The sequence below is a fragment of the Nomascus leucogenys genome, chromosome 22a (genome assembly GCF_006542625.1).
Source record: "Nomascus leucogenys isolate Asia chromosome 22a, Asia_NLE_v1, whole genome shotgun sequence".
In the NCBI taxonomy this organism is placed as follows: Eukaryota; Metazoa; Chordata; class Mammalia; order Primates; family Hylobatidae; genus Nomascus; species Nomascus leucogenys.
This window is the reverse complement of record NC_044402.1, coordinates 87,503,678-87,529,209: the sequence shown is the minus strand read 5'-3', so window position 1 is coordinate 87,529,209 and position 25,532 is coordinate 87,503,678.

The following is a 25,532-nucleotide window of genomic DNA, read 5'->3' as shown; positions in this document are numbered from 1 at the left end:
AAGAAATCACCTTAGCTTCTCATTTAGATTTCAACTCATAAGATACAGCATACTAATCTTACCTACTGGCAAACAGCTCTTTAGAGGAAACCAATAGCATTTATTTAGCACCTTTTAAATGAAATATATGTTTATAAACTTTTTTTACCTCAACAACTGAAAAAGTTACAAAAGAAGATGATACAAATGCAAGTTAAGATTTTAAAAAATACACACACTATGATAATATCGTTTTCATGTGATTTGTCAAACAAGCAACAATCCAATAATGAATCCTCTGAAGACTATGAGATACTGACTTGGACTAGAAAGTTATCCCACAATACAGAAAATGTGTTAAATTTACTGTTTTTTTGAAAAATGAGTTGATTTTTACCAGGAGTAGTAGTATATTTTGAAAAGGAAAATAATATTTTCTGGTCCAACATGAGAAGAAAACATCACCAAACTGACATATTCTGAGGACTCTGAAAAATCATAGGCAGACTTTTAGTTTCTGGTCCAGGAAATAAGGAGCTTACAAGTTGCCACTTTAGCCAAACAAACTTAAAAAAAAAAAAAGTCAACAACTCTTCTTAGATCCACAAGAAAACTCAGCTCACAGGGCAAACTCTTGCACCCCAAATGGGAGAAACAGACATATGAGTACAGAGAATCACCAATTACTGGAGTAGAAGCCTCCACAGGAATCATTGACAGGTAGGCAATCCCAAACTGTAATTAATACATTGCCAGAGGCAAATTGGGGACAAGCCTAAAAGTCAAAAACTCTAGGAGCACCCAGTCTTGGGGGATCTCCCTACTTTTCTTAGTTTTACTTCTAGAACCTCATCCAGGTTCTCACAATAAAAATCAGAGAAAAGTTCCCAATGCTTTCAAAAGGAGAATGGGGAAAAGGAACCATTTAAAATATATTCAAGCATTTCATTCTTCTTAACAAAGTCTACCCTTAGGAGAAACTGTGTAAGCAGAGCCTTACCAGCTGGGGTTTTATCGGAGCCTAACAGACCTGAAGGAAGAAAAATAACCAACTCCAGCCCATTCTAGCTATTTTGTCTGACCAAAGGAAGAGTGATGCGTACACTGAGAAGCATTTATGAAATTCACAGTTCAGAAGCATAGGCTCACTAAGACTGAGACCTAATCATAGAACTATGGAATGCTTATCCTCCCCAAAAACCTTACCACCACATCACTAAAGGCCTATTTAAAGAAACAGGTAAAGGCCTATTTACAGAGTTCCTTGTATTCAGAGATTCATGCCCAGTTATCAAGAAAAAGTTACAAGACATACAAGAAGGCAATAAACATAATCTGAGAAGACAGAGTCAGATACGATAGAAGCAGACTCAAATATGAGAGGAGTGTTGGAATTATCAAAGCAGGAAAATTATCAAAGGAGGAAAGTTGGAGTTTTCAAAGCAGGAATTTAGAACAACTATGAGTAATATACCAAGGCCACTAATGGAGAAAGTAGACAGCATGCAAGAAATAATGGATGCTCAAAGCAGAGAGATGGACATTTAAGAAAGAACAGAAGAAATGTTAAGATATCAAGAACACAATAACATAAAAAATATATTTGATGGGCTTATTACTAGACTGAATACTGCTGAGGAATTATCTCTGAGCTTGGGGAATATATCAATAGAATCTCTAAAACGGAAAAACGAAGAGAACAAAGACTTAAATAAAACACCAAGACAGAATTTCCAAGGACTGTTGAGACACTACAAAAGGTGTAACATGTACAATGGGAATACCAGGAGAAGAGAAAAAGAGAGAGAAACATAAGAAATATTTGAAACAATGATTACTAATTTCACCCAAATTAATGTCAGACATCAAACCACAGATCTAGGAACGTTAGAAAAGACCAGTAGCATAAATGCCTAAATAAATAAATAACTATACCTAGGTATGTTATACCTAGATAGAAAATCAAAAAGAAAAAAGAAAATCTTGAAAGAAGCCAGAGGAGAAAAACATCTTATTTACAGAGGAGCAAAGCTAAGAACTGTATCCAACTCCTCCTCAGAAACCATACAGCCAAGAAGAGAGCGAACTGAAACATTTGAAGTATTAGGAAAAAGAAATCACCAACCTAGAATTTTGAACCTGGTGAAATTATCCCCCAAAAGTAAAGAAAAAAATAAGACTTTCTTAAGCAAAAATTTAGGAAATTCATTGCCAATGAATCTGCCTTGCAAGACATGTTAAAAGAAAATCTTTACATATATATCTTTTATATATATATAATGCTATATATCTATAGGTCTATAGATATCTATAGTTATATATAGATTTATATATAAATTTTATCTATAGTTATAGATCTAGTTGTATAGATCTATAGTTACACATATATATTTTTTCTTTTAACATGTCTTGCAAGGCAGGTTTATGTATATATAAATTTTATATATATAGTTATAGATCTATATATATAGTTTTATCTCAATAAAACTGAAACAAACTAAAATTCAAAAGAATCAATTTTGTAAAACTCCTGGAATAAAGGAGCAATATAGCAAAGTTGCAGCATATAAGGTTAATATACAAAAGTCAATCATTTTCCTAGATATATTTGATCCTTGAACACAGGTTTGAACTGCATGGGTCCACTTATCTATGGATTATTTTTTCAATAAATATATTGGAAATTTTTTGGAGATTTGCAACATTTTAAATATAAACTGTGTAGCCTGGAAATATAGAAAAACAAGAAAAAGGTATGTCATGAATGCATAAAATATATATACTATTTTATAATTTACTACAATAAAATATACACAAATCTACTATAAAATGTTAAAATTTAGGTTCCCCATTAGCACAGTAGGTAGCACATCAATCCCATAAAAAGTTAAAATTTATTAAAAATTGCACACACACACCTACAGAGCTACATGATACTATTAGCAGTTGAGAGAAATGTAAACAAATGTAAAGATGCAGTATTAAACCATAACTGCATAAAATGAACTGAAGTACATACTGCACTGCTATAATAATTTCATAATCTCTGTTCTATTACAATGAGCTTGTGTTGCAAGTATCTGCTTAAGATGACAGTAATCATCTCCTCATGAGCAGTTCATCTCTCCAGTAAATTATGTATCGTAGTAAAAAGTAATCTTGCTTATTTTTCATCATGTTTAGTGCAAAACTGTAAGCCTTGAATAATATCATGGGACCCAGATGAAGTGCCACTAGTGATGCTGAAAGTGCTTCCAAGAATCAGAGAAAAGTCATGATATCACAAGAAAAAGTTGAATTGCTTCATATGTATAGTAAGCTGAGGTCTGCAGCTGTAGTTGCCCCACATTTCAGACAGAAAATTCATCTTATAAATGGATTACATAAACTTATGGTATTAATAAATACAATGAGGTATTGTGGATAAATTTTCTCTTATGATTTTCTTAGCAGAATTTTCTTTTCTTTAGCTTACTTTATTGTAAGAATATAGTATATAATGCATATATAAAAGATGTCTTAATTGACTGCTTATGTTATCAATAAGACTTCTGGTTAACAGTGGACTATTAGTAGCCTACTATTTTGAGGGAGTGAAAAGCACATCTGCAAAAAAGGGAGAAAGATCTTCATATTAAAAGGAAAACTCTTACCTTGTTAAGTGTTAGACATAGCATAGAGACGCCAACATAAGGCTGTTCGATAGGGATAAGAATTTATACAATTATACATACATAAATATGGAAAGAAACTAAGAGGTGATGCATGTAGTGCAAGCTCACTCCCAATGCAGGATTTCTTTCTACAACATTTTCAATGAAAGTTTATACAACCTCTGCTTGATATATGCAGTGACAATGAACTCACTCCTTTTAGAGAAAGCTTGATATATTCATCTTTGATCATCTACAATGACAAACATTTCCTGTGAGCTAGCCATTTGTCAGATACCCCTCTAGGAGCCACGGATACAAGCATGCATTAAAAAATGTATTCCTTAAATTGTACTTAATTCCATCTCACTTTAACTTCCAGCTATTGGTAATACTTCTTGTAGTACCACACAGAACTCCAAATTGTTCCTTTTATCCAGTTAACCATTCTTAGCTATTGCTCATATTATTGCTTTGCAGGAATGTTTATAATCTGGATAGCTTCCATTTGTTCATCTTACAGTGTAATATCATGGACTACAAACAATATTCCAGATATTGAACAAGAAATTTAAAGCAAGAATCAATACTTTCTTCATGTGAAAAATAACTATTTCTAACATAGATAATTTGGTTAGAGTTCCATTTAATACATTCTAGTGCCAGAATAGCAAATTAACATGATTTTAGTATCATAAGACATTATTCTAATATAAAACAAATCTAAGGTAAAAGTGTTTTAAAGGTTAAAAGTATTATGTAAAAATAATGTAGTGGCTATTATTAAATTCCATTATATGGCTTTAAAATATCACAAAAACTGGACTAGAAAATGTTGCCACGACAAGAGAGATAAATGTAGAAACATTTTCCACATGGGTGACAGTTGAGCCCGTTAAGTGTCTTAACAAGATTTCACAGGAGAGAATGTTGAGAGAGAAGAGTAAAGGCAAGTTACACTTATAAGACTCATTTGCTAAGATAAATTAATCACTGCATTTCAAAAGGTGAATAGGTACATAAAGAAATGTTTTACTATATTTCTTTCCGTTTTTATGGATTGTGTTGTTCTGAATAACCGAAGTATGTACTCTGGCATGTTATTTTTTATTCAACTACTCTAAAAAGTCCTGAACTTCAGGTAGATTCTGTAACAGCATTCTCAGGTTTAACTTCCCAGGAATTCTCCTGGGGACATTGAAAAATCACTGGATAGGGAAAATTTTTATAAGTGAGAATTCTACTCCACAAAGGACAAGTAACATAATCTCCTAATCAGATAGTAGAGAGAATCTCAACAAATGCTCATGTTTCTCCCATTTGCAATTTTCCAGCAAAGTGTCTTGGCACTTGTTAAAAGGCAGAGTCAAGAGGCAGCAATACAGCCAATTTGGCTGATCAGACAAAAGTAGATTTTGCCAACTTCTGAGGAAGAGGGTGGTTCATCCCTGAGAGTCCAAAATGCTATATGTTGAGAATTTGTCAATATTTCAAAAGCCATGAAGAAAATGTGTTGAACAGGCTTTCAAATGAAAACAAATAAAAATTTATATCCAAAACAATGAGAATTATTTAACATAAGAAGAATGCATTAGAACAAATATAATTACCTGCAGCATTGGGTTTCAGGGAGCTTATTTATTAAGAAGCTTTATTTTTTTTTCTTTGGACATGTACCATAAAATCAATACACATAACAATGAGGGAATGTTTTGGTTAATAAACTGGTAGTTCGTGATGATCAAATAAACATGGAAAGGAGGCGTGGTAAATAAGGCAAAAAAAAAATCGGCCAGTTCAAAAATCTTTTGCTTGACTTTTAGTGTGCTTTTGGTGTGCTTTTGCTCTAGTAAATTAATTATGGCATGTCCAGAGCTCTAGAAAGCTCACTACTTCAAAGTATACAATGCTGACACGCTGTGAAGATCTACATACTCCAAAACAAAACTCTCTTTTTATCCTCAGCATTTAACTTTACAGGTCATCATTACTTTGTATTTTCTAGTGTCACCTTCAGTGAGCATGATCTGGCATTTTTGACTATTCTAATTCTAACTCAATATGGATAAGTATTTAAGGAATTATAAATAATTAAAGATGGAAATAAAATATAACAGGTGCTTCTTCTCTTGGCTTCTAACCCACATTTATTAAATTCTTGCTCCACCAAGATTGCCCTCTGCTCAGAGGTTACTGTACCCACTCCCAAGCAATAGCTTAGATTCTCTTATGACCCCTACTTATACTGAGCAGATCTCCAATTATTTGTCCTTCTTTGTCTTGTCTTGGAATCAGTGAAAAGCGTAGTGAATTATTACACCCGAAACCTAAAATAAGTTGAGAGGTCATTGTTTAAATTAATTCCAAGGTTATTGTGTACAATTAAAATATATGTTTATTTTCCCCTTTATTAAACAATTAGCCCATATCTACAAACAGGTGTTTTTGTCTTTTTCGCTTCCATATTCTGCTTCCACATTCTCTGGAACAATTCACATTCTGCATCCAAATCCCAAAACAATATTCAGATTTCACTGTCTCCAATGTTGATAATGGCTTATTAAATCAAATCTAAATACTCCATACAATTTCAGGATTTCTTCCAAGTAACAACACATACCTCCCCATCCTATGTCCTGTTGAAATTCAAGTTTTCACTCTTTGCCTCGGTAAGTCAGATTTAGATAATTTGAGATTTATGGTATTTTCATTGATGACCAGTGGGAGATATGTGTATATTAAACATACACTGTGAGTGTATGACAAAATGTATATGTCAGTTAATATGATTTAGCCCTTCAACATGTATACATATTTCAGAATATCATGTTGTACACCATAAATGTATACAGTAGTTCCCCCTTATCCATGGTTTTGCTTTCCATGGTTTCAGTTGCCTTAGTTAGGTCAACCATGGTCCAAAATATTAAATGGAAACTTCCATAAATAAACAACTTCAATTTATATGTTTTAAATTGCATGCCATTTTGAGTAGTGATGAAATCTCTTGGCCCTCAACTCCTACCTGCCCAGGATGCAAATCATTCCTTTGTGCAGCACACCTACACAGTATACGCTACCTGAATATCAGTCACTTAGTAGTCTAGGTTACTAATGCTTATGTTCAAGTAACCCTTATTTTACTTAATTCTTCTATTTTATTATTATTGTTATTAATCTCTTATTTTGTCTGAATTATAATTTAAACTTTACTGCAGTTATATATTTACAGTATTAAAATACATGGTATGTATAGGGTTCAGTACTTTATGAGGTTACGGGTATTTGCTGTAGGTCTTGGAATGTATTCCCTCACAGATAAGGGGGGGACCGCTGTATAAATTTGTCAATTTAAAGTAAGCTGATTTTTTAAAAAACAGTATGATACTGGCATAAAAACAGACACATAGATGAATACAACAGAATACAGAGCCCAGAAAAAAAGTAGACACTGCAACAAATATAAAAATAAAATAAAATAAAATAAAATAAAATAATAAAAAATAAAAAAATAAATTTTTCTACATGGAAAAAAAAACAAACTATCCAACAGAGACAAATATTATTATTGTTTAATTCATTCACTCTACAGATGTGTATCATCTGCCTGTTCTGTGCCAGGTACTGATTTAGATGCTGGATATACACAAAGAACAAGAGGTAGTCTGTATTTGAAAAGAGTGTTTGTCACTTACAATAATGTTTACACATCCTTGTTGAAGCCAGAATTTCAGATATATCTCACAAAATACAAGACTCAAAGAAGACACTGATTTCCACTTGAGATATACACAAATTCTGAAAGTTGCTACCTCGAAGGTTTTAACCTGGAGTTCAATTTCCATTTGAATTGATTAAATAAATAAGAAGATGTAAAACTATATATATCCAAAATATTTCCCTAAAAATTTTTAATGTCCAGTCTCTGCTATATATTTGCTTCGTTGGTTGAATTAGTAATAAGTAATATTTAAAACTACATGCATCCCAAGCAAATGAAAGAACCAGTAAGACAGAACATGTTGTGATCACATCTTGTTTTCTCTGGGATAGTGAACTAGCTATGGCAGAATTCCCTTTGGTAGAGATGGTTCCAAACTTCTTTTAAAAGTTGGCTTTCAATATTATGTATCAGTAATGACTATTGAACAAGTGAAAAATTACCCAAGACAAAATTATTGCAGCCATCTGGATTTCTTCCACTTTAATCCCCAAATAATACACTCTGAAAAGCAATAAAGGCATGACTGCTGTCCATCTCAGCATTACACAATAGGTATTGTTTGATTCAGTTTATGAAAGCACACCTCTTGAGAAATCTCATGAATAGTAAGAAAAACATATGTAATAACACAGATAAAGCATAGTATTCTTGAGAATACTATTTCCTAAGTAAAATCACTATAACTTTGAAAATGGGTTAAGAAGAGCTATGCAGATGCATTACTGTTGCTTCGTAATTTATAATATTTCTAATTTTCTGTTTCTACAGGTAACTAGATTTTGCTAATTTTGAATTCATTCAAATAAAGGAGGCAAAACATTTTTTTCTGCTACGTGGCCTTCTGGTTAGTAAAGAGTGTAAGTATGCCTCACACTGTTTAAATACAGAGACATAGCCTATAAATATAAAACTTTGTGTGCAAGGCCCCAGGCTGGAAGGTTTGAATTATCTCAGAGACACAGATGGATAATGCCATCTCCCACAAGTTAAATAAATAATCATAGTGCAATTTTTAAGATAAAAAACTCTGAGGAAGACACCTAGGCACAAATCCTAGTTCTTCCAATTATTACCTAAGCAATCAGGGACAAATTACTTAATTTTCTTGTTTTTCAGATTATTTATATTTATTTTTTCCAGTTTTATTGAGATATAATTGACTAATGTAAATTGAATATATTCAAGATGTATGACATGGTAATTTGATACACATGTACACCGTTTAATGATTACCACAAATTAACACATACTTCACATAGCTACCATTGTGTGTGAGTGTGTGTGTGTGTGTGTGTGTGTGTGTGTGTGTGGTAAGGACACTTGAAATCCGCTGTCTTAGTAAATTTTAATCAAACAACAAATCATGCTCATCTATTTATCTTTAAAATGAAGACAATAATAGCACCTACTTCACAGCATTATAATAAGGATTAATTGACTTTTCCCGTACAGAGAATCAGAACAGTGTCTGGTGAATAATAAGTTCTCAATACAAGTTAGCTAACAAAAGACACTTAATTGGGTACAAGAGTGTAGCTGCTTCCAGAGCTGTTCTAATAAAAATTTAAAGTCATTTTCTGCCAACAGTGACTAAACAGTTTTCTACTCAAAATACTATATCAATTACTACTGCAATCGTCTTTCATCTTTGAAGGTCACACTTCATTTCTCTTTTATTTCTTTTTGTATTTATTAAATAAACAAAGAATATATTTCTATGTTAGGAAAAAGCATATAATAAACATGTGCTAGTGATATATCTTTCTTATTTCACCATCCAAAAATGTCTGAATGTGTCTTAACTAAGTTTAGAAGATATGTTTATAAATGACAGATATAGAATATAGGCTGTGTAGCATATTCCATTTCCACTGAACAGAGGGAGACCTGGGACCACCTAAAAAAACCGTCACTTGGCAAGGCACAGTGGTTCACCTCTGTAATCCCAGCACTTTGGGCAGCTAAGGGAGCCAATCACTTGAAGTCAGGAGTTCGAGACTAGCCTGGCCAACATGTTGAAACGCCGTCTCTACTAAAAATACAAAAAAATTAGCCGGGCGTAGTGGCGGGCACAGGTAATCCCAGCTAGTCGGGAGGCTGAGGCAGGAGAATTGCTTGAACCCGGGAGGCAGAGGATGCAGTGAGCCAAGATTGCACCACTGCACTCCAGCCTGGGTGACAGAGTGAGACTCTGTTGAAAGAAAAGAAAAGGAGAAAAAAGAAAAGAAGAGAAGGAAAGGGGAGAGGAGGGGAGGGAAGACGCCTGTGACATCTGTGAGTTTTGGTTTATCTTCCTACCTTTCTTACCCCACCACCACCAAAAAAAACATTGTCACTCATCATCTAGAGAAACCACAACAGAGGTGAGGTACAGACAGGGATTCCATGACAGCTGTTAGAAGAAGAAATTGTACGTAGAGTAAAACATCACAAACAAAAATGAAAGAATGCTTTCAAGTATAAACTACAAATCAAATATCGAAAGAAAAAATGCCCAAAAATAAAAGTATTGATTTTTCAATAGAGGTGCCTCCCACATGAAATCCTCCAGAATAAGTACTGATAAGGGTTTATTTACTCTTTTGAGCAACTCCATAGAGGCTAGTGTGTTACAAAAATTAATTAACAAATGAAATAGACATTATTATCTTATTTTAACTGCTTTAATTTTCCTAATATTTTGTTATAGGAACATTTAAGAGGGTATATAAACACAACCTTTTTGTCCCAGTAGTAGAGGAGAAGTGAATATTGATGAATAACAGTAATAGTTACCATAGCCAAGCCTCTCAAGATAAGTGTTACCAATAACAGTTTAAATTACCATGGAAATTCATAGAAATATGGAAATGGCTCTAATTTATTTTTTAAAGTCTATCCATAGTTTATTATGTCTCAAAGTGCGATCCCTAGAATAACATTACCAGAATTCACTGGGATGATTAAGTATATATATCGAGGTTCTAACTCAGACTTACTAAATCCAAAACTACAGGAGTAAGGACTAAGACTCTATACTATTTTTTAAAAGATCCCAAGAAAATTTTAACATATCATACAAATGAAGAATTATTGCCCAAATTCTCCTTTCTTTCTAAAACACTAGATGACAACATCCTTTATGTCTTGCATATTATAATTTTCTCAGAATACATAACAAGGGTAACTTTTTCCTGAAAATCTTTAGCTGTGTCTCATTACAACCATAAAAACCCTAGAAGAAAACCTAGGCAATACCATTCAGGACATAGGCATGGGCAAGGACTTCATATCTAAAACACCAAAAGCAATGGCAACAAAAGCCAAAATTGACAAATGGATCTAATTAAACTAAAGAGCTTCTGCACGGCAAAAGAAACTACCATCAGAGTGAACAGGCAACCTACAAAATGGGGGAAATCTTTTGCAATCTACCCATCTGACAAAGGGCTAATATCCAGAGTCTACAAAGAACTTAAACAAATTTACAAGAAAAAATCAAACAACCCCATCAAAAAGTGGGCAAAGGATATGAACAGACACTTCTCAAAAGAAGACATTTATGCAGCCAACAGACACATGAAAAAATGCTCATCATCACTGGTCATCACAGAAATGCAAATCAAAACCACAATCAGATACCATCTCATACCAGCTAGAATGGCAATCATTAAAAAGTCAGGGAACAACAGGTGCTGGAGAGGATGTGGAGAAATAGGAACAGTTTTACACTCTTGGTGGGACTATAAACTAGTTCAACCATTGTGGAAATCAGTGTGGCAATTCCTCGAGAATCTAGAACTAGAAATACCATTTGACCCAGCCATCCCATTACTGGGTATATACCCAAAGGATTATAAACCATGCTGCTATAAAGACACATGCACACGTATGTTTATTGCAGCACTATTCACAATAGCAAAGACTTGGAACCAACCCAAATGCCCATCAATGATAGACTGGATTAAGAAAATGTGGCACATATACACCATGGAATACTATGCAGCCATAAAAAAGGATGAGTTCCTGTCCTTTGTAGGGACATGGATGAAGCTGGAAACCATCATTCTCAGCAAACTATTGCAGGGACAGAAAAGCAAACACTGCATGTTCCCACTCATAGGTGGGAATTGAACAATGAGAACGCTTGGACACAGGAAGGGGAACATCACACACTGGGGCCTGTTGTGGGGTTGGGGGAGGGGGGAGGGATAGCATTAGGAGATATACCTAATGTAAATGACGAGTTAATGGGTGCAGCACACCAACTTGGCACATGTATACATATGTAACAAACCTGCACGTTGTGCACATGTACCCTAGAACTTAAGGTATAATAATAAAAAAAGTTAAATTGAGTTAAAGTTATCCCACTGCACTCCAGCCTAAGCAACAGAGCAAAACCCTGTCTCTAAACAAAAGCAACAAAGGAAAACCTCTGGATAAAGATTGTGGATTAAAAACACTAATAAACCCTCACACCTTCCAGAATCAAATATTCTAAAACTCACAGATGTAAAAGTACATATAGTTCAAAGCAAAAAAATGCCCAAATGTAGGGAAAATAGGAGAAGAGTTAATAATAACGTTCAGTAGCTGGAAAGCAGGTCACTAAGTGAATGCTTTCCAGTCACTGATTAGTGTGACTTAGCAGAGCCAAATGACAGCAAAACCAAAAAATATCCAGATCTGACTTTGGCAGTGAGGAAAGGCAAGAACAAACTTCACATGCACTGCAAAGGCTCAATGTTCAGGATTTGTGGCAACAGATACCTCGCCAAGTAGAGGATAAAGAGGAAGAGGGGAAAAGTTGTAGGATTTTTTAAAGCCTATCTATAAAGGAAAAGGGGAAAATTTTGGATGGCCAAAAAAATGATGGCTGCCTATGTCTTTGTTCCCTCTCCATATAGCCTTCTAAAAGAATACAGAACAAAAGAACACATAAAACTACACAAACCATGCTCTTCAGATAAACAGAAGTCACAAAATAGCCAAGATTCAAAATAATCATGTTTTTTTTAATAAAAAAATAAAACACAAAAGTCTAGTGAATGACATCTCACACTACCACGACAAGCCTCTGTGATGAACAACGGCATTTTGTGAAAAACTGCAGGAGCAGAAAGAAGTACGGAACTTGAGAGAGGTCTAAGGTTGCTCCAAAACTACAAAGAGAAAGTTTAGGCTAAATGTGAAACTATTAGAAATGTATTCTGGTGTGTGAAAGCAGTGATAACAGAGAAGATACTCAAATGGACATGGTTTAAGCCTGCAGTCTTTGCAAGGTATAGTTTCTGGAAAAGAAAAATGCAAAAGAAGAAGGGAAAAGTATACTTTGGAAATTGTATAGTAAAGATGAAAATGTTTTTTTTAAAAAATTAGTAATCTGTAACATAAAAATAAAAGACCAAAAAATTAGAAGCACACAACTCCTGCCCCACTACAACCAAAAAGTAAAATCAACTAAAGAAACTTGATTTTACTCTACTGAGAGAAAATAATGCCATTGAACTAAGAATCTTGCAAATTATCCCAAAACCACAAAGTAAACAGGAGAAAAGTAAATAAATCAATACAACGTTGCTATAAAAATAAATCAGATAATAAGTTTTAACACACTTCAACTGATGAAAACCCAACCCTAAAACAACTTTGAAGCAGAAGAAATATGTGAGACAACTGTCCAAGCTGAGAATAAAATATATTCCAACAAGAACTTTGAAAAAAAAAATTTAAATCAAAACTTCAATAATTAATAATAAGATGGACATAAAACAGGAAGAAATAAAAAGAATATTAAGTTTAGAAAAAATACGGAAGAAAAAGATAAAATATTTTTAGAAATGCAGACTTAGTTACAGGATACCCACAGGACAGTTGTAAATAAAAGTTCTTAAAGAAAAGCATTAAAAAAGAAAACCAGAAGAAAAAAAATAAAAAAAGAAAGAATGCATGGGTATAATTGAAATCCCTTAAAGGAAAAAAAAATGGCAAACCAACATAAATGCACTAATATTTAAAACTATATTTCAGTAAGATGTCCAGAAATAAAAAGACCAACATTTACCCCATCAAGCATATGAGAAAATGTACCAGAATAATCACAGATAAAACCTTGCAAAACTATTAGACTTTAAATGATAAAGACAAAAATTTCTCAGATAAGTCAAAGATCAAATTTCAGAGGGAAAAAAGTGCTGGACTAGTATAAGTCTTGTCAAACGCAACCATAGCAAGGCAAAAATGGAACAGCATTAAAAAAAATATTCGGTGAAACAAAGTATGAACCAAGCATGCTATATCATACAAGTTGACTATCAAATATTAAATGTAATGAAAGCTTTAGAATTCTATACTTATGAGCTATTCTTAAGGAATTTCCTAGAGGATGAATTTCTTCTGAAATTGATAAATGGAAACAAATTTCAGCAAAAAAGAGAGATAAAGAAAGCATCGCACAAATATGTTGTGTGAAAAATTAAAATAATATACTAAAAATGGAGGACAAGAAATAGAATTAGCTCATTGATTGATATACAGGCAATAGGTGGAAGTAAAGAGATACCTTTAAAAATAGACACACCTAATAAACATTAAATAAGAAAACAGGGAACTAAAGGCATTTTTAAAATTTAGTGTATAAAAGCACTAGAACAAAAACAAAAGCCTTCCTAAATATAAAAACAACTTTAAAAAATAAAATGTAAAGAGCAAAAAGTATACATCTTGTAGGAAAAAATAAGCATAATATAAAATATATATAATGATAAGACATTATGAAAGTTGGGAACAAACATATGAGTAATATAATTAAAATGAATGGGTTAGTTAACCTATTAAAAGAAAAGTGATTTAAACTTGGCTCAAAAAGGTAGACTCAACTGTAAGCTGCATATGAGAGACAGACACAAAACAAAGATTAAAAATAAAGATTAACAAAATTATACTAGGTGAATAAAAACAGTAGGAATAATGATCCTGGTGTCAGACAAAGCACAATTTACAGCTAAATACGACAATGGAGTTACTTTTTAATGCTAAAAACCATAATTCACAATAAAGATATAATAGTTATAAATAAACTAAATAGTCAATATCACAGAAAATACCTCTCTGGAGTGAATAAAAAGCTACAGAAGATGCAGGAAGACATGAATAGAAACATTTTCATAAACTTTAACACTCTGGGTACAAGATAGATCAAGGGGTTAAAAAGTAGGTAAGGATATTGCAAGTCTAACCAATAACCTCTAAAACATACTTATTAGTATTTCTCAACTTTTTGAGAACTTTTAATTATACTAAGTAACTCTTTTGAAAGGGGAAATACAAACTAGATTTAAATAATTTTTAAAATAATGATAATGAAAACAGTACTTACACAGATACATTTTTAGCAGGAGTCAGAAATAAATGAGATTAAAAATACATTGTAATTAATAGAATGAAAATAAATGAATTAATTTTTGTGCCAAAAGTACAGAAAGAACAACAAAGTTAACCAAAAGAAAACATAAGGAAATTATAAAGATAAATTGAAATTAACGAGACAGAGAACAGGAAAATTGTAACCCTAACTAATTCACCAAAATCCTGCGGTTTTTTTTTAATTAACAAATACAGCCACCAGCTTATTTGATTTAGAAAAAAAAAGAAAATACAAATATATAAAATACAAAATTACAGAAAAACATTTCTGTATTAAAGTAAATTATGAAATGGATTTTCAGACTTCTCTACAAATTTATTTGAAAATCTACTTGATATGTCTAATTTTCAGGGGAAATACAGATTACATTAGAGATAGAAAGCCTAAACACAACAATTAATGTAGATTAAAGAGGAATACCCCTCCCTACACACACACACACACACACACACACACACACACACACACACACCACAAAACAGAAAGTTTCATTGTGGAACTCCTCCAACATTTCCAAAAGAAAATAATCAAATGTTCCATAGGTTGTTTCAGAGCACTGAAAATGAAAGAAAATGTCCGAATTATTTTTAACCAAGCAAATATAACACTGATATGTAAACCTAAAATAGTACAAAAAGAAAACTGTAGTATAGACCAATATCACTTATGAATATCAATGCAAGAGTACTAAATAAAATATTAGCAAATGGTATTCAACACTACATTGAGAAAATAATACTGCATGACCAAGTGGAATATTCTCTAGGAATGAAAGGTTGGTCCGATATTAGGAAATCCAATAATATAAGTAGATCTAAGGAGAAATAACTGTATTATTATTTTCATAAATGCTAAAGAAACCTTTGAAATATTTCCTGATTTGTTTATTTTCTAAAAATACTCAAGAAAATAGAAATCGATTGATGTTTTCTTAACATGACAAAATATAGATATATAACTTAATCCATTAGCATCTTAATGATGAAATACTGAATTCTTCTAAGGTAAGGAACAAGGCAAGACACGATCTATAACACTGGACAAGAGGTATTAAATGCATTTAAATGAGATAAATTAATGACAGGAATAGAAATTGGTAAATAAGAAGATATTATAGCATACCTGGAAAACCCAGAGAATTAATGATAAAATGAGCTCAAAACAAACAAACAAAAAAAGAATTCAATAAGTAAGATAAAGTAATACACAGAAATCAATAGTATTCATATATGCAAACAATCATTTAAATTGCACTAAAGCAGAAAAACTGCAATGGCAAAAAGAAGATTAAATATTTAGAAATAAACAGAACAAGAAATGTGTAAAACTATGTTAGAAAAATTTAGAAAACTCCTGAAAAGCAAAAAGTAAACTTGCATAAATACACACCCACTGTTCTTAGGTGGAATGACTCAACAACATAAAGATGTCACTTATCCCTAAGTTGATTTATAATAAATGTAAGAATAGTCAGGAAAACACTAACCAGGAAAACCTATAAGGGTGTCTACTCCTACAAGTTATTAAAACATACTATGAAGCCTCTATAATTTAAGGAATGTGGTACTAACATGAACAGACAAATAGACCAGTGTAATAGAATAGAAAGCCCAGAAATAGACTCAAGTATATTAATGAAAGACATTTCTCCATGAGTCTCTCACATTTCTCTATGTCTTATGTCAGCTTCTGTTTCAGTCTATCTTTCAGGATAGGATGTTTCAGACTATCTTTCAAGGATGTTTATATAGCAAATAGCCTTGGAAGACAGAAATAGTGTTTCCCTCCAGGACAGAGAACAGATTTCCTGACCAGTAAAATAAAGACTACGTCTCATAGATTAATGAATGCATTTGAACATAATCATGGATATTTACACTTCTGGTAGTGTTTGGGGATAAGTTAATGAAAGATACATAAAAAATTAAAACAAAATAGAAGACAATTATTATTTTGAGGAAACAGTAAGTTGCACAAGAAAGGAAATGTCTTTAACAGATAGCTCATCTGTAAATAATATTTACAAATGCATAATTTATAAATAAAGAGTACTGATTTAAACAGAGCAATTTATTGTTTAAATAATATGTGTATTATTTTAAGATTTTAAAGATAAGAGCAGTTCATTTCTGAGAAATTTACTACCTAGTTATAACTAAAAGTTATTATGCAGTAAAGCAAATATCTCCTTATATAAAAATTTCTCTAAGTTAATCACAAGGGAAAAACTTGTTATTAAAAATGGGATCTACAGATTTTAAGTGACCTTCATTTCCATTCACAATTACTAATAGTATAAGTTAGTATGATCTCTCACAACTATTTTACAATGTATGTTGAGTATGAAGTGTTTTATTTTTCTCATTAATTCTATGTTTATAAATATATAGTAAAAACATCATTCTAGCAATAACTGCTTTATTATTAATGATAGCAAAAAAATACAAATCAGTAAAAGAGTCTCAAGGTAAAGCTATAAAGGAATAGATAATTTAATATGCCCTTCTCAATGAAATTCAATGGAATCACTTAAAAAATAGGACTAGAAAGATGACAAATTGCATAAAATATGCTTGCAATATGATGTTTTTAAAAGATTTTTATTAAGATATTATTTTACCTTGGAGATAAAAAATATATAGTAACTGAAAAAATAGCCCCTCCCCCAAAGTACATATTTTCAATGTATCCTATTTTAATATCTTCATATAAAAAAGAATATAAAATACATTGTTGATAGTCAGTGAGGCTCTATATCATAAACTATTTCTCTTGCACTTCATTATTTAGAATAATCTCCCTTGAGCTTTATTAGGCTTAAGCAAATTTTCAGGTTTTTTTAAAGTTATAAACACTTTATCCTTACATGCCAGGATGATAGTTTTAAAAAATGTTTTTCAAATAGTACAGCACATACACAGTGCATATCAAAATAAAGTACTGACCAATCATAGCAGATGATGGCTATTAACAAACAGTATGGTTATACTGACCCACAACTGCTCGTTATCAGTCCATCCTATGTGTAGGATAACCATACATTTGTTTATGCAGGACAATTCTAGTTTATTTCTGTTGTCCTGGCAGAATTAATAATACATACTTTCATTCTCAAAGTGGCTTCGTTTAAGTGACAAATTATATCATTACCCTGACTTACATATACATTGGCATAAATGATTACTTTGGAATATCAATTACCATAGCTGTATTTCCACTGAGAACTGGATGGCAAGTGTTTTCATTTTAGCCTCCTACCACGTGCCAGTAAGCAAAATTTTTGTTTTTGTTAACATCCAAAATCCTGATGTGTTTGTCTACACCAAAGATCATTATTCCACCTCTACACAAAAGTAGACTATGAGGATACCCTGCATGCAGGCCCTAGCCCTCCCTCTCAAAGAACCCAGAATACTGTATTTGAGTAAGGGTATGGTTAAAGCCTTCTTTTCTAGGCTGAAAACATGAAGATAGAACTTTTGTCTGGGGAATTCTAAGGACAAACTTCAATCAGTCATATATCCTTTCCTTAAGAAGAAATCTAAAGTGACTCCTGGGACACTTTAATTTTTGAGCAGGCAAGCCTCTCTGGGATCCCAGAAGATTGCATGACAGAAAAAAATGCACCTTGAAACAGCCAAAAGTGGAGGAAAGGCCCAGAGAAGACACCACAGATGAGGCAAAATTGGAGCTAGAGTTCCAAGTGTAGATAGACACTGTGCACAGTAACTGCAGGGGACTTTGCCAGAGGAAAGGCTGGCTGCCTCCCAAGAGGCCTCACAGGGTGGTATGCTTTACCTTGGTGGGTTTACCATAGCCCATGAATTGGCTTGTGGTTTTACATGCCTAATAACCTGATTTTTGTCAGCATTCCAAAAGAAAATTCACTTCTCAAGAACCAGCTCATATTATCCAAGCTCCTGAGGTAGATAAATAAAACCAGAATCTGACTTCATTTAAATGTGAAATAATTGTTACAGGAATTAAAATATTGAAGCCCATATGAGCAACACATTGTGTCCTTGTAGGCACACAGACAGAAAGACAAATAATAATCAGAAGATTGTTTAATAAATGTGGAACCAAAACAAAGAAGTTAAATGAAGCCAACGTTTAATGGCATTAGGGTCAGACAGCTGATGAATTCATCTCAAAATAGGGATAGGCTTGCCAATGGAGTCAGTGTACTCACAGTCTGTTGGCTAAATGTCCTTCTCTCCTGGGTAGTGCTTGGATGAAAACTGCCAAATTTGCCCTCATGATTCTTTTTTAAAGGCTCCCATGACTAACCAGCTTGCATCAAATTGAGACATTCTTTCTTTAGGTATCTTAATGCTTTATATCATATTGCACTCAAGTTATATAGGCAGTAAAGCCTTGTTTCTTTTCTGATTTTCAAATTGAAGTGGTGTTTAACATTTTAAAAACATTTGAGCATGTTATAATTTATAAAAGTGGAAAATTCCTTTAACCCTTTCAAAACTCCACTAACCTCAGAAATGCAAACAAATACACATACAAACATAAATATTAAGATGTATAAGAAATTCTCCATTGGTTTCTTGCTTAAAAGTAAGTTAAATACTACCCTCAATTCCCTAGGTTGCCAGGATATGTAATCCTGGTCAATGATGCTCTTATCCATTCCCAAGACTTGTGCCACCTTTGGTCTCTGCTACCATAGTCATTCTTCATCCTAATTCCCCTCCAAGGGGTGCCACATCTTCAGGAATCTGAAAGTAAGTTAGTTATATGTTCTTACAACCTTCCAAGTTCCATTTCACCAGGATTTTCAGCCCACTAACTCTATTTCTTTTTACTTACCAATACCCTCTTAATTTTCCTCACTTCCTCCCTTGCCTAACTTGGATTCCATGATTCATTATTTTAACCACTCTCTGTAGTTAAAAAATTGTGGTTTTTCAGCTCCCTTATCCTACCTTCATTTCATATCATGTGGAAAAATCCCAATTCTCAAAAGCCACTTATTCTACTCCTGTGCCTAGGTAACTTTGTGTACATGAAGAAAAACACCGAATATTATACGCCAATTTAAATTTATTACAACGAACCTCAACTGTTCTGTTCGTGCTGCCTGGTGATTGTATACATTTCTTTAGTCAATTCATATGTCATTCCTACAAAATAATTTTTTCACCCCTTTCTTCTAGAAATTTCAAAACTCTATACTACCACCTCACTCTTAGCTGATCACCTTGATTTTAATTCACTTAGAAAATATAGAAGTTTCAGAAAAAAATTATATCTTCCACTATTAAATCTACCAAAGTTATAACTCTTTAGCCTCAAACTATACTTTTCATATTATTTTTATCCACTTATTAAAGAGGATAAAAAGCACTTATCCCTATCGAAGTCCCAGCTGAATATTTTTTCTCCTTCCTCTTACAATCTGTTTTGTTTTTTGTTTTTGAGACGGAGTCTCACTCTGTCGCCCAGGCTGGAGTGTAGTGGCACGATCTCGGCTCACTGTAAGCTTCGCCTCCCCGGTTCACGCCATTCTCCTGCCTCAGCCTCCCGAGTAGCTGGGACTACAGGCGCCCGCCACCACGCCCAGCTAATTTTTTTTGTATTTTTAGTAGAGACAGGGTTTCACCGTGTTAGCCAGGATGGTCTTGATCTCCTGACCTCGTGATCCGCCCGCCTCGGCCTCCCAAAGTGCTGGGATTACAGGCGTGAGCTACCGCCTCTGCCCCCTCTTACAATCTGAAACACTTTGCTTTCCCTTGTCTTTTGCATCGTCATTTTTTTCCCTCCATGTGGATCATTCCCATCAACAAAAAGCATGCCCCATTTCTTTCCTCCCATTGTCAGAAAAAAAACATGTATTTTGAATACATACTATTTACACTTCCTTTCCTAGCTGTACCTTCCACTGAAACAGCTCTGTTCCCCCAAAGTTCTACAGTTATCCAACAGTCAGATCTCAGTTCTCATCTCACTCGGCTTCTCGATATCATTTGTCATTGTTGATAATTCCCGTCTTTTTGCAAAAAGTTTCAATATTTACTTTCATGACATTGTTGCCCTAGTTGACAGTCAGCACCAGTTGCTTTCCATGTCAAACTTCTTTGCCAGATCTTCCTGCCCTTCCTAACCCCTATAGATTGCTCCAGAACTTAGTATCCAAGCCTCTTCTTTTGTCTTTTTACAATCACTTTCTGGATGAAATCACATTTTTTAAATCAAATATGAGAAATCCTAAATTTTTTATATCTAGCCTTATTCTTTCTACTGAATTCTAGACTTTTATGTAAATCTAATTTCCTGCTCAGCATCTTCACTTTGATATCCATAGGAATCTCAAATAAAATATTCAATACTGAGTTTTTATTTGTCACACACACCCATTCCACTCCCACAGAACTTCATCTCATCTCATTAAATAGCAACACTATTTACTTAGATTTAGGCCCAAAACCTTATAGATGATCTTTGATTCTTCTTTTTCACACCTAACATATAATCCAAAAGGAAATCATATCAGTTCTATTTCAAAACATACACAAATTAAAGAACTCACCACTCTCAAAAAATCTCAAAAATTAGATCAAGAGACAATTATTTTTTGCCTGAACCACCACAAGAAACTCTTAAGAATTTATCCAACACACCAGGCTTTTTTCCAGTTTAGGGACTTTTGCTATCGATTTTTCCTTGGAGACAAGGCTCTTTCTTCCCTTATATTCATATAGTTCATTTATGTATTTCATTGAACCTCCTAGTCTGATGTCTCCTTAGCCATAACTTTCCTGACGACTCTATCCACAATAGCAAGCCTTGCCACTCTCTATAACTCTGATGTGGCAAATGGTTTCCAAAGATAGATGCAATAATTCCTCCTGTGGAATATGCCCGTTATTGACATAATTTTGCCACTCTTCCCATTAAGAGGTAAAAGATATGTTCCTTCCCTTTAAATCTGGGCTGACCTTACGATAGCCTTTGACCAACAGTATGATGGAAGTTATGCTATGTGACTTCAAGGCCTGGATATTACAAGTTTTTATTTTGGCTCTCTGGGAAGCCAGTTGCCATATAAAGAAGCTCAGACCAGAATAATAAATGATGAAAGACAACATGAAGAGAGAAGCCACATGGAGGAGAACTGAGTATTCTATCCATCATTCAGGGCTAAGCCCCCAGACATATGTATGAAGTCGTCATCTTGGACATCATTCTAGCCACATCAGAGCTTCCTTGCTGAGTGCAGTCACATATACAATACCAGACAACATCTTACAAGTTTTTATCTGACTTTCTATCACATTTAAGCTCCAAACAACTAGCCACTCTGTTCACAAATAATTAAAATAATTTCAAAAGAGCCTTTGGGAGTTTAGGTCTTTTTACTTACAATATTATACACAGAGAGTGTATTGTGGGATAAGAGAGATAAACTCTTTTCTTTCAGCTGAAAAAACACAATGCAATAAAAACTGTCAATCAATTCATTATCTTAGCATCAGAGAAATAGAGATTTGTGACAAATATAACAGAAAAGTATTCAAAATATAAAATGATGATGGATCACATGGCAAAAGGACTGTAAATAGAATTTTAAAACTATTTCATATTATTTAAAATGAGATCTACATTTTATCAACTGAAAACCCCACAACTAATTATTTTTTTAAAAAATCAGAATGACTGCCTATATGTTTACAACATTGTAAATTTTGTCAGTTTTTTACTTCTCCTTAAATATAAATGTAGCCACAACTAATTGTCAATTCTAGAATTTTAAAAATCTCTATTGTTAACATTTTTTACTGCAAAACTCATCTCAAAGTTAGTGAAATACTTTGCCTATTTATTCCATAAAATCTCACTTCAACTATTCAACCTATTTTAGAACTATAATTACAGGTTGACACTATAATTTCATGAACCCATTTATTTTATGAATATCTTCATAAGACATTTTATGATAAAAATATTTTTGAATGTCTTAAAATCATAATACTTTGGAACGCAACTATGTTTCCTACTATTTTTCCTTAATATGAAATCTTTGCTGGCATGTTGATGGGCCAGATTGTATATCCCAGGAAGCAGACACCAACGGAGATAAACATTAACATGCAGAATGTGTATTAAGAAGAGTTTTGGAAACAAAAACTTGTGTGGAGATGGGAAGAGCCATAGCAGGACAGGGCAGAGGAAGAAGTTGAGCTGCAATAAAGTCCCAAAGACAGCTTCAGCTGACCCATATGGAGCTCTGGAACTATAAAGAGACTTCAGAATTGCCTTGGTTGGGCCAGGAAAGAAAAACTTTATATTCATGCATCCATTTGTCATTAGATGTGGACCACAGCAGTAATGGGCCCATTCTCACACCTCCTTTGACAAAAAATGGGTTGTCTGGATGGACATGATGTTGTCAGGAGTTCATGCTGGTGTATCAAACACTGTGTAACCCTAACTTAGATATTAGTGTGATCTGAGGCCCTACAGGTAGGAAATGCAAACCCATCCCCAAAATACATTTCTGCTATTATCGGTCATCACTGGCCTTTCTATGAACGAAAAAGTTCAATGTTTTCTACTTGACACAAAGTAGGCAGTTAGTCTGCTGGGAGGTTGATGCCATAATCAGGGACTTAGTCTCAGCCTCTGTCACTGACAGGGTGGTTATTTTGTGGCAATAGGAGGTAGACCAGTCTTAGTATGTTAGAGCCCATACTGCTGGATTCATGCATAGCTTCTATCCCAACCACTGCACCTCTTCACACATATGCTAGCACTAGGGTGCCTATCATGCTATTACCAGGATGGCTGGTGATAAATTTTGTTGATGTCCAAGTCTTTTGTCTACTTTGTTGGTTAGGGTTTCCTATCTTGTAGGTGCTTTCTTATTGGCATTAATATTTAACTAAAGATTTTAAAACTGTTTACCTACTCCCATATATACAACCAAATGCCTTTGTCCCAGATTTCTGTCCTCAGTCATCCAAATAGTCTCCTTCCAGGTTCCTGAACAGTTGGCTACAGTTGCCACTGTTCATAAGTCCATACAAACCTAATCTCAGGCCATTTCTCCTTCCACAAAAAGTAGATAACCAGGTGTATCATGTGAACTTCTGGCCATTGAAAGGATTTTCCCTATTCATTTTCTATCAAGACCACCTCTCACTGGGGCTGTAATAAGGACGTTATCCATTTGCTGCTTGCATGCATTTACGAATCCAATCTGTCTGTGCCAGGAGACTTCTAAGATGTTCTCAGTTATCCCTTCCTCATGCTATTTATACTCTTATGTAATTCCCTTGCCATTAGTATCAGCATAATCTGTGATATATAGAAAATGTCAAAGGTGATAGGATGACAAGACACTTCTATGATTGGGATGCATAAGAGAATAGATTATATCTTCCTAGCAAAATCTCTTCTGATGGCTGTGATTGAAGGAAATTGACATGTTGGAGGAGATGATGTAGCAAGGAACTGAGAGTAGCCCTCAGCCAACATCCAGTAAAGAACTGAGGGTCTCAGTTCAACAATGCTCAGAGAACTAAATCCTACCAAAACTAAATAAATGAGCTTGGAAATGCACCCTTTTCCTAACAAGCCTTCGGATGATACTCTAGCCTTGGACAGTACCTTGCAGCCTCACCAAAGGCTATGAAGGAGAAGACTCAGATAAGCCATGCCCGGATTCCCAAGCCATAGAAATTATGAGGTAATATATTTGTATTTCTTAAGCTGCTAAATTTTGGGGTAATTTGTTATGCAGTAATAGATTACTAATACACTATCCACAAACAAAATAAAGGGATTGTTTTTAAAATAACTTAAGTAAAAGCAGAAGTTATAATTTTTATAGCAGAGTATAAAATTTAACAGGGAACTTTTAAATATTGACTGGGGAGTTTTCTCTAAATTTTGTAGGAAATAGGGAGCCATTGAAGATTTTTTTTTTTATCTGGGGAATGGTGGGATGTTTTTCCCCCACTGGTCTAAAATAGTCTGGCTTCAGCATATTCAAAGGATCAAGTGAGAACATGTTAGCATGGCATGTTAGCATGGCATCATGCTTTTGTAGACAAGCGAAAATAAGGCTATGAGCCAAGGTATAGCAATGAGAACAAAAGAAGAAACTAAAATAAGCTCAGTGAAAGAAATTGTCTCAATATTCAATTGGCAGTATTACACATGAAAGACTAAGAAGAGAAAGTAGCTTCCCTGAGAAGCATGAACAACTGGGAAATTGCTGGTTCTCTGACAGAATGAAGAAAGAGTTATTGGCTTAAAATCTGCAATACTGCTTGAGTTTGAAGAACTAACAGAACATAGAAGAAAGAAAACATTTTTAACCAGAAGTTTAGAAATGTGGATCTGGACCCTGGAGATAAATTGGATTTGTAGATATTAATCTGGTAATCATCCATACAGCAAAAAAAAAAAAGTTTAATTGAGAATCTAGAGAAAAAGAGAGATTGAATAATGGAAATAATTGAGGATTAATCCACATGGAAGAACAAAAGATGAGATGTCAAAAAGGGAATATTTAAAGAAAACAAGGAGGTTGTCATGCATGCAGGCCAAGAGGGAATGGGGAGTCAACAAGCAGGCCTAAAACTTAGAAGGACTGAAAAAAGTTAATTCACCCTGGAATTTGAAGAATTACAAAAATAATTACAAAGAGCAGTAAGGAAAGTAACTGGATTGTAAGAGGTTAAGGGTGAGTGGGAGGTAAATCTAGTGATGGCAGATTTATTCTTTCCTTCAAAGAGTAGTGTAATGG